Source organism: Martes martes, assembly GCF_963455335.1.
Source record: "Martes martes genome assembly, chromosome: 8".
NCBI classification, from domain to species: Eukaryota; Metazoa; Chordata; class Mammalia; order Carnivora; family Mustelidae; genus Martes; species Martes martes.
The window spans coordinates 100529285-100541051 of NC_137895.1; positions in this window are offsets into that span (position 1 = coordinate 100529285).

Consider the following 11767-nt stretch of genomic DNA (forward strand, 5'->3'; position numbering starts at 1 on the left):
CTCTCTGCCACTGCGTAGTGGGGAAAATAGCACTGGATGATGACAAATTCCGGAGACTAAAATAAGGTCCAACGCATCCGCAGTCCTCAAACTGGTAACATACAGGGAAGGTGCAAGTGAATCACTCCTTTCCCCTCGTTCCTCCTTCACCCATCGTCAGGGTCACCATGGTGGCCCTATTGCCACTGCTCTAGACTGGGAAAGCCAGACATGATCCAAGAAATGATTTTTAATCACGGGATAAGCTTCAGGCCCCACCATCTGCCACAGCATTGGCTCTGATGTCAAACTTCAAGGTCTCCAGGAAAGAAACCCTTATATCTCACCGAGCTCCAAGACCAAGGGAGTCCTGGTGCCGCAAAGAAGGGCAGAAGGGGCTTGGGGCTGCTGGTCATTGAGCAAAGACAGGTTAGTACCAGAAGGAAAAGAAGCACCATCCCATCCCAGGGTGCAGGAGAGGAAACAGGTAGACAGCAGGTGGCGCCCTGGGCCACACTTGTTTCCTGGTTGTCCCGCAGATTTCAAAGGTGCAGGACCCCTGGGACCAGAGGGGCTTGGCTCTGTAAACTCCTCCCTGGGAAAATAAAGAAGCTGCTCTGACACCTCAGGGGAACAGAATGGCAGGGAAAACCTGGAGATTGTGCAGAATTTCTCCTTTTCCTTACCTTTTCACCATCCTTCAGAACCCCCACCCCACCCCACCCCTTTTCCCTGGAGAACACAAATCCCAGCCCTTGCATGTTCACTCTTCTCAGGCTGCCACTGTAAAGAAAATAACTAGTACCTAGTAAACTAAACTAACCATGCCGAGGAGGAAGGGACGCTCTGTAGCATGTAAAGGATCCCTGCAGAGGGGAATATTTAACTGAAAGCACATGATATAGTAGAATTTTAGAAAATCAAGGTAACAAGAAAGGACTTCCCGGTACCACTCAAACCATACCACACACATAGGCACCTGCTCTGCTAGGAGTTTAGTAACTGATTATCAATAATTCATTAGGTGCTCACCTCCTAGGAGATGATAATAATGATAATAACTGATGTTTATTTGATGCTTACTAAAACCCAGGCATTGCACTAAACACTTTATGGGCTGTGGTGCTTTTAATCTTCATAATACCCCTATGAAATAGGTATTTCCGACCCCACTTTGCAGATGACAGCCAAAATCACACAGCTAGGAAGTCGAAATTCAATCCAGACATAACTCCAAATACCTACCTGTTATGAAACACTGCCTCCCAGTCTCAGAGAAGCCCTGTTTATAAGTCCCAAAGAGCTTTGTCTCCCAGGCCATAGAATTCTGCACAGAACCTGGCTAGGGTTCTGTGGGACTCAAGGCTAGACTCAAGTCTAGAGGGACTCAAGGCTAAGAAAGGACTAATAAAACTAGTTGGGTGTTTAACATTCAATTTATTGAAGTTCTAGATTTAAAATACTAAGTTCAACTTTAAATTTTTATTCTATTCATTAAAGTAATGATTTTTTTTTAAAGATTTTATCCATTTATTTGACAGAGAGACCACAAGCAAGCACAGAGGCAGGCATGGGGGTGGGCGAGAAGCAGACTCCCCGCTGAGCAGAGAGCCAGACCTGGGGCTCAATCCCAGGACCCTGAGATCATGACCTGAGCCAAAGGCAGAGACTCAACCCACAGAGCCACCCAGGCACTCCCGTAATAAGTTTTATAAAATGAAAATTTCATTTCATACTTTAATTCTACTTATTCCTTTCTTTAAAGATTTTATTTATTTGAGAGAGAGGGAGCATAAGCGAAGAGAGGAGCAGGGGGAGAGGGAGAAGCAGACTCCCCGCTGAGCAGGGAGCCAGACATGGAGCTCCTTCCAAGGACTCTGAGGTCATGACCTGAGCAGAAGGCAGACACTTAACCAACTGAGCCACCCAGGTGCCCCAAATTCTTTTTTTTTTAATTTTCTTTTAACATTTTATTTCTTTATTTGACAGAGAAAGATCACAAGTAGGCAGAGAGGCAGGCAGAGAGAGAGGAGGAAGTAGGCTCCCTGCTGAGCAGAGAGCCCGATGCAGGACTCGATCCCAGGACCCTGAGATCATGACCTGAGCCGAAGGCAGAGGCTTTAACCCACTGAGCCACCCAGGCGCCCCCAGGTGCCCCAAATTCTTATTGTTTTAACTAATGATTGATTAACTCAAATTTAACAGGTTAAAGTTCTCCAATTTTTAAATATAGACTATATTTACTGTGTGCCAGGCATTGTTCTAAGCATTTTTCAATTATCAATTTATTTCATCCTCACAAAAACTCCATAAAGATTTTATTTATTTATTTGTCAGAGAGCAGAGAGAGCACAAGCAGGGGGAGAGGCAGGAAGAGCAGGCAGAGGGAGAAGCAGGCTCCCTACTGAGCAAGGAGCCTGATGGGGGACTTGATCCCAGGACCCTGGGATCATGACCTGAGCTGAAAGCAGACTCAATCAACTGAGCCATCCAGGTGTCGCTCAAAATAACTTCATAATAGCAACTATAATTCTACCCATTTTGCAGAAGAGAAAATCAAGGCACAGAGAGGTTAAATGATTGGCCCAACCTCATACTAATAAGTAGCTAGGGTGTGTTTGGAACCTACACCAGGATCACCCAGCTTTATCTGTAAAGAGCCAGACAGTAAATACTATCTTTTCAGGTCACACAGTCTCTGTCACAACCACTCAGCTCTGCTCTTATAGCATAAAGCAACCAAAGATAATATACAAACGAACAAGCATGGTCATATTCCGATAATATTTTTTATGGACACTGAAATTTGAATTTTATATAATTTTCACACATCACAAAAGTATTCTTTTGATCTTTTTTAACAATTTAAAAATGTCAAAACCATCCTTAGCTTGCAGACGGTATAGAAACAGGCAACAGGGGGCACCTGGGTGACTCAGTGGGTTAAAGCCTCTGCCTTTGGCTCAGGTCATGATCTCAGGGTCCTGGGATCGAGCTCTACATCGGGCTCTCCGCTCAGAAGGGAGCCTGCTTCCCCCTCTCTCTCTGCCTGCCTCTCTGCCTGCTTGTGATCTCTGTCTGTCAAATAAAAAAAAAATTTAAAAAAAAAGAAAGAAAGAAACAGGCAACAGGCCATAGTTTAATGACCCTTGACCTACATAATCTGGTTCCAGGGGCCATGCTCTTAAACATGACACTAGACTTCCCCTTTTTAAAAATAAAAATTACATTTCTTTAAATATTTTTAACTACGTGGCATTTAATATACATATATTTTAAGTATTTTGAATGCCAAGGCCAACAACCCTATCAGACAAAACCTTTCTAAATTAACCCAACCCTGTACATCTAATCAATCAAACTTATAAATATTTGTCCAATTCCCTTAGTCCTCTTAAATTCTCAAGTCTAAAATTTTACTTCCTAAATTGAAGGCTAGTACATCAGATTCTCTTAAACATCAAATATTTTAATTCATAAAGTCACTTACTTATACCTCTGGAAAGTAAATTTACTGGCTCAGGTAGGTCAAGGTTACTAGGCTAAATTTGGAACCATAGTAAAAGGTCCTTAAAAGTCAGAGATTTGAAAGGACAAATACCCAACTTTTGTAGCAACATGGACAGGACTGGAAGAGATTATGCTAAGTGAAATAAGTCAAACAGAGAGAGTCAAGTATCATATGGTTTCACTTATTTGTGGAGCATAACAAATAATATAGAGGACAAGGGTAGATGGAGAGGAGAAGGGAGTTGAGGGAAATTCGAAGGGGAGGTGAACCATGAGAGACTATGGACTCTGAAAAACAACCTGAGGGTTTTGGAAGGGGCGGGGGGGTGGGAGGGTGGGGGAACCAGGTGGTGGGTATTGGGGAGGGCACAGATTGCATGGAGCACTGGGTGTGGTGAAAAAACAATGAATACTGTTACACTGAAAATAAATAAAAAATTTAATTTAAAAAAAAAAAAAGTCAGAGATTTGAGACCAAGGCACACAAGACTAGGAGCTACATATTCCCAAGACAGTGCTGTCTGAATAACAAGCAAACACTCTCAGCCCAATTTTAGAGATGAGTTCTTTCTGCTGTATCATAGTCCCTAAGGCCATGTCCTTCAACTAATATGATACCTGACTCAAAGGTTTCAATTTTACCCAGTTTTTAGTGTCCCATTTAGGTGCATCTGATTTCTTTACTCAACTTCACTGGAGCAAACAAATTATTGTAGAAGTGTTAACTTCTATATTTCTTTTTGTTGGGGGGGCAGAGTTGGAAATAGGGAACCATCTTATCTGGTTTGATTCTTTAATTTTTAATGACATGACATGTAGCATTATGGAACCGTCCGTGCTCTGGAAATTGCAAATCAAGGTACTGTCTTTATACCCGTACATTTGGCAGGACATGTGGGTTATGATTTCCCCAGCCTTTCAGCCTCAGTACCATCACTGGCAGGGATAACTCAGTAGAGGAGGAAAGCTGTATGTATGGTGAAATGCAGCAAATCCCAAAGCTGCCCCATCTAAATATACCTGGACAAAAATCTCAGTTTGTTTTAAGTGTTCAGAATCATGAGATCTACTCACCCATTGGTGGAATTTAAGAAACAAAACAGAGGATCATAGGGGAAGAGAAGGAGAAATAAAACAAGACAAAATCAGAGAGGGAGACAAACCTTAAGAGACTCTTATCATTGGAAACAAACTGAGAGTTGCAGGAAGGGAAGGGTTGGGGGATTGGGTAACTGGGTGATGGACATTAAGGAGGGCATGTGATGTAACGAGCACTGGGTATGATAAAAGACTGATGAATCACTGAACTCTACATCTGAAACTAATAATTCACTATATGTTAACTAATTGAATTTAAATTAAAAAAAATAAAAAGAATATTGAGATCTAGATATACCTAAGTGTAGGTATATCTAGATATAGATATGTAGGTGTAGCCCATACTACCAACCTAGCTTTAGCTGCAAAGTACTCCATTTCCTGGACACAGAGCAGAGAATTCCCCCAGATAGCAATAAGGACTATGGTACACATTCCCTCTACCCCTGCTTATAGCAGAATTTTACCACCTTTAGAAATCCAGAGAAGTTTCAGAATATGTCACTCTTACCAAATCTAATTGGGAAAGTTTTGATCCTCTCTCCCTCAAAGAATGGAAGGAAGAAAAAAAAGAAGTCAAGGTTTTTGATTTGGGAGTCTTTCCCGAAATAGGTTTTGCTCCTTCTTCAGGATTTTTCACCAAATATCCATAGCTTCCATAGATAAGCAATGTATTTGTTTTCAGGAAAACTTCTGCTCTCGGAATAATGGAGTAGACATATTTTCTCTGTTCCTTCCACTTAAGTACAGCTAAAAATCCTGGACATTGTATGTAAAATAAATATAAGGAGATTCCAAAAGGTGAAAAAAAGAAAGCAGACTAGCTAGGGACCTCAATACCCAAGAAACAACATGGTAGTGAGTTTTATGGGTTTTCTTTTTGCCTCTTATATCCCAGACTGGGTGCTGGAAAGGTCAGCAACCTATTAACACCAACATTAACAGACCAAAAACGAGCTCCAGTAAAAGCCCTTCTCTCTCTAGCCAAAAGACAGGAAACGATTAGCCTGCAAAGACAGAATCTTCTAGACAACAATTGTGCTCCAGCAAAACACTAAATAAAAAACTGTGGCCCTACTCACACTCACACCAGCAAAGGCCAAGAGGTGGAGCCCAGATCTCCACCCTCATGAGGCTCTATCAAGATACCTACAGGATACCCTAACACCTACCATGGGGTGAAGTCAAAGAAGGCCAGGTAGGGAGCCCATTTGCACAGGCCAGTAATAAGGCTCTCCTCCATCTCCTGCAGTGTCAGTGGACACAAAGTGGGGAGTTGGAATTAATACCCCTATCCAGCCCCTCAGTTAAGAGCAGTCTCAGCCTCTCCATGTCAGTGGAGGCCAAATGGAAAACCTGGGCAGATTCCTCCTCAGAAACCAAGAAGTCCAGAAAGAAGCAGCACAATGTTTTTTAAGTGTTCAAAGAAAAGAGCTATCAACCCAGAATCCTATATTATTAGAACATATTAACCTTAGTTTTCTATTGTTGCTATAACAAATCATCACACACTTGGTGGCTTAAAACAACACAGATTTATTACTTTACAATTTTGAAGATCAGAAGTCTGAAGTTGCTCTCGTCAGGCTAAAATTGAGGTGTCAACAGAACTATATTCCTTCTGGAGGCTCTAGGGAAAAATCTGTTTCCTTGTCTTTCCAGATTCTAGAGTCTACTCATGTTCCTTGGCTCATGGCCTCCTTCCTCCGTCTTTAGCCAGCAAGGTCAGGCCAAGTTCTTGTCACCCTGCCTGCCATTTCTTTGGTTCTCTCACTTCTGCCTCCCTTTTCTAAAGGTTCTCATAAGGACCTTTGTGATTATATTGAGCTCCCTCAGATTATCTTAAATTCAGCTGACTAGCACTTAATTCTTAATTCATCTACAACCATTTTTCCTAAAACAATCACAGGTTCTGGGCATTATAACATGGACATCTTCTGAGGGACATTGTTCTGTACCATACCCAGTGAAAATATCCTTCAGGAATGGGGAAATTAAGACATTCTCAAAGGAATAAAATGAAGAGAATTTGTCATCAGCAGACTTACCCTAAATGAATGGCTAAAGGAAGTTCTTTGAGCAGAAGGGAAACAATAAAATTAAAAAAAGAAAACTGCAACATCATGAAAAAAAATAATACATTAAGCAAAAATATGGACAAATATAGTGTGCTTGAGTTTTCTAAAATATGTTTGATAGTTGAAGCAATGTTATACCACTATTTGTTTTTTGGAATAAGCATTAGGTAAAGGCATGAAACCTGGGATTTGAATCACCAGTCTCTCCCACTAGTTAGTTATATTCACCATCTATGAGTTGCAGTAACTTTGGCCCGACACCTCATTTTCTCATTTATGACCAGGGACAGGATAGGATTCATCAGATCTCTAAAAGGCTTCCATCTCTAAAATCTGTGACTATCATGCAGTGAGTAGTATCAAATGGACAGTAGAAGAGACAGGCAGTTAATTCACTAAGTCAGCAAGTATGTACTGAGCTCAAATCCCTATGCTAATTCCTTAATTCCTTATTATTGACACTGGTACTGGGCATTTACCATGATACTTACATTACCTTTAAATCCCCTCCCAGGGTTCAAACTTATCTATCCCTCTTTCACCACCACACACAAACACTTCCTGCCCTTAGGAACATTCCATCCCACCCATCTTCCCAACCCGACTTCCACTGAGACCTCTTCTACATTTATTGATTCTAAAAAGTATTAATTCATGGAAGTTAGAAGACCAGCCACAGACTAGGAGAAAAATTTTGCAAAACACATGCCTGATTTAAAAAAAAAAAAAAAGTGGTAGCAAAATTTTACCAAGAGCTCTTAAAACTCAATAAGAAGATAAACAGCCCCAATTAAAAAATGGGCAAAAGATCTGAAGAGACATGTTACCGAAGAAGACGTACAGATGGCAAGTAAGCACATGAAAAGATGGTCAACATTTTATGTCCTTAGGGAAATGCAAATTAAAATAACAAAGAGATACCACTACACACCTACTGGAATAGTCCAAATCCAAAACTCTGACAACACCAAATGCTGGCAAGGATGTGGGGCAACAGGAACTCTCATTTATTGCTGGTGGGAATGCAAAATGGTACAGCCATTTGGAAGACAGTTTAGAAGTTCCTTACAAAACTAAACATACTCTTCCCATACAGTCCAGCAATAGTGATCCTTGGTATTTAACCAAATGAACTGAAAACTTTTGTCCACACAAAACCCTGTACGTGAATGTTTATAATGGCTTAATGCATAATTGCCAAAACTTGGAAGCAACCAAGATTCCTTCTGTTGATGAATAGATAAACTGTGATGCACTCATACAATGGAGTATTATTCAGTGACAAAAAGAAATGTGCTAAAACTTAAAAAGAAAAAGAAATGAGGGGTGCTTGGGTGGCTCAGTCAGTTAAGCATCTGACTCTTGATTTAGGCTCAGGCCATGATCTCAGGATTGTGAGATCGATCGAGCCCCACATTGGGCTCTGTGCTGAGTGTGGAGCCTACTTGGGATTCTCTCTCTTCCTCTCCCTCTGCCCCTTCCCCTAGCTTTCATGCACACTCACACTTCCTTTCTCTCTCTCTCTCTCTCAAAAAAAAAAAAAAAAAAAAGAGCTATCAAGCCATAAAAAAGAAATGGAGGAACCCTAAGTGAAAGGAGTCAACTGAAAAGGCTACATACTACTCTATACGATACTATAATGGCAAGTACGTGACATTGCGCACTTGTCAAAACTCATAATATGGGGGCGCCTGGGTGGCTCGGTTGTTGGGTGTCTGCCTTTGGCTGGGGTCATGATCCCATGGTCCTGGGATCAAGCCCCACATTGGGCTCCCCGCTCAGTGGGAAGCCTGTTTCTCCTTCCCCCACATCCCTGCTTGTGTTCCCTCTCTCGCTGTGTCTCTCTCTGTCAAATAAATAAATAAAATCTTTAGGGGAAAAAAACATAAAATGTACAACACAAAGAGTGAACTCCAATGTAAACTATGGACTTTAGTTGATAATAATATATCAGTATTGATTCATCAACTATACCGAACATAATCGCACTAAAGCATAATAGGGGGAAGAGGGTATGAGAAGGTATATGTAAACTCTATATTTCTTACTCATTTTTCTGTAAAACCTGGAAATGCTTTTCTGTAAACTTAAAACTTCACTAAAAATTAAAGTATTAATTTTTTAAAATTAATAAATAGCAAAACAAATATATTAAAAAAAATGGTTCTGGGGGTGCCTGGGTGGCTCAGTTGGTTAAGCAACTGCCTTCGGCTCAGGTCATGATCCCGGAGTCCTGGGATCAAGTCCCACATTGGGCTTCCTGCTCTGTGGAGAGTCTGCTTCTCCCTTTGACCTTCTCCCTCTGAGCTTCTCCTCTCTCATTCTCTCTCTCTCAAATAAATAAATAAAATCTTTTAAAAAAACATGGTTCTGGGCACCTGGGTGGGTCAGTCGATAAGCCTCTGCCTTCGGCTCAGGTCATGATCCCAGGGTCCTAGGATCCAGCCCCGCATCAGTCTCTCTGCTCAACAGAAAGCCTGCTTCTCCCTCTCCCACTCTCCCTGCTTGTGTTCTCTCTCTCGCCATGTCTCTCTCCGTCAAATAAGTAAATCTTTTTAAAATATGTATATATGTGTGTGTATATATATATATGGTTCTTTGAAAAGTTAAGAAAATACATAACCTACTAGCAAACCTAGTCAGGGAAGCAGAAGGGGAAATTTAAATGCACAAAACAAGAAATGACAAGGAAAAAATAATTTTTAAAAAACAGGAAATTTTTTTTTTTAATTATGAGACTACTTCACATATCTCTTTTGTCAGAGGTTGGACTCCTTTGCAAGCTGACTTGAATGTGGAAATTTGCATGCACAAGGTTTATTGGGGAGTGCCTCTAGGATCAATATGTGTGGTGGAGCAAAGAAAGCAGGGCTGAGTGAAGAAAGAAGCTGAACTCCCGTGCAGTCCTAGCAGCATTCAGATAACTTGCCTTTTAGCTCCCAAGTCACCAGACCCAGAGGAGTGACCTAGAGAATACCACACACCATCCAGAAATGCCTGGTTTGGACTTGGGTGTGTCCCTTGAGAAAGGGGTGAGTGTTTTCCCTATATGGGAAGAAGGATAAGATGGATATTTTGCCAAAAATACCAGAAGAATGGACTGTCGTAGAAAGACTGCCAGCTAATTACAAAGCCTCATTCCTCCTCATGGGAGGAATGGGCATGCAGCCAAACTACATTTCCCAGCTTCCTCAGCTGTTAAGGTGGCCAGGGGACTGAACATGAGCTCACAGAACCTGAGCAGAATGATAGGCACTACTTCCAGGTCTGGCCTGAAATCCCGCCATGTGCCAGCCTCAGATTCTTGCTCTTTCCAGCGTGGTGCAGCCATCCATGCCTAGTGACCTTGGAAATCATGTGTCGAAAACGGCAGAGGCACCAGAAGGTATTAGCCTGAGATTCTAATTCAAAACTGATTAGCCCAAGCAAGATATATCCTAGAATCTAGGACAATACATATACAACCCAGACCCACATTTTCTCAGGTCCACAGTCCCTCATCTTAAACTCTTGGAGCTCGATGTGTCTCCATGTTCAAAACTTTGGGGATTTTAATAAGGCAAATATAGTATGTGAATCACATACCCTTTTGCTCACCAGTATGAGGCTATGCCAGTGACTATGAAATTAAACTCCATTGAAAGGATTTGCCAGTCAACAGGTTGGTGTCGCTGTTTTAATCTGCCAATCTTCAATCTTTCAATCTTCTGATTTTCAGTGGTCCCATCATGGTCTCTACTGCACTTTGAGGAGCCACCTCTCAGCTGTGCCCTGGCCAGGAGCTCTCTGGTGAGATCTCTGGTCTTCTCTGGGACACGTCTCCTCCATCTTGGATTTCTTTAGGTCCCACCACTGTTTCTGATTCAACAACTGACATACGCCACATTGTTGTGAAGAGCTATAATGTCCCGTGTGTGTGGAAGAGACTACTTCCGGTTACCTGGGTTTTAATAGCTAATTTATTAAAATTGTAAGTATAAAATCTGGTTTTGCTTTAATCTTTAAATTCAACTTACAAGTCCTGAAATTCTATTTATAAATGTGCCAAATGGTACATTTTAATCACTTCCACTTGTTCTTTGATTGGTGTTTAACTCAACTTGAACAGATGCAAATTTCCTTAACAATTAGTCCCATCCACAAACTTACTAAAATTTCCGTTTCAGACCGCATTCATATGCTTAATACATTTGATTTTTTATTTTTTTTTCCTCATTCGTTGTAATGGCCTGGCAAGGTTGGGTTAAAATCCTTACGTGTAAAATCTTTCTTACAAAAAAAAAAAAAAAGTTCTTATAACATAAGCGACTCTTACAAATCTCATTACTCAATTTACCCTGTTCAGATGTTCGATTTGTCTTAAATGTTCTAATACTGTCTATAAGCTTGAGCACTATCTTATAACTTTCAACTAAAAGTCATAACTCTAAAATCAACAGATATTCCAAGTTGAAAATGCAAAAAATAAACTCAGATTTGTAAACTTGCCGTAAACTTAACATCAAAATATTATTATTTACTTCACTATCTCTATACCAAATTTTATACCTTCTTAGAAGATCGGTTGGACTACGTCAGGAAGGCTGAGGCTATTAGTTCAAAAATTTAATGCCAATGAAACCATTAGTTATCAGATTGAAGAGCAGGACGGGAGCACCAGGCGGGCAAAGGGGCAGCATGTAGTCAGGATAATTCTCCCCAGTGAACTCACTGCAAATCCTCCTGGCAGAGCCTCCTGTGTGGACCGTAGGGCTGGGCTTTCAGTTAGACCAGCTCACAATTCACGTGAGTTCAAATCAGAGCATCTCTCACGTGCTACCTTTTCCCATCTTGGATAGATGAATGCCTCCTGCACCCCATCAATCTCTCAGCAAATTTCCCTTCACTTATTAGGTCTTCCATTCCTTCTCTGTTTTGCTTGTCTTACCCAATTCTCTAGCCCTGTCACTAGCCTCTTTTCTAATCCTCTAATTAAAGGGCATCAAATTCACATTAATCTTTTCCCATTCGCAGCCCCTGGCCTGACCTCTGATACCCCATGTTCCTTTCCTATGTGTCTAGCCTGTCTTCAAAGACCGTAAATCTTTCTTCCGGTGAAATCT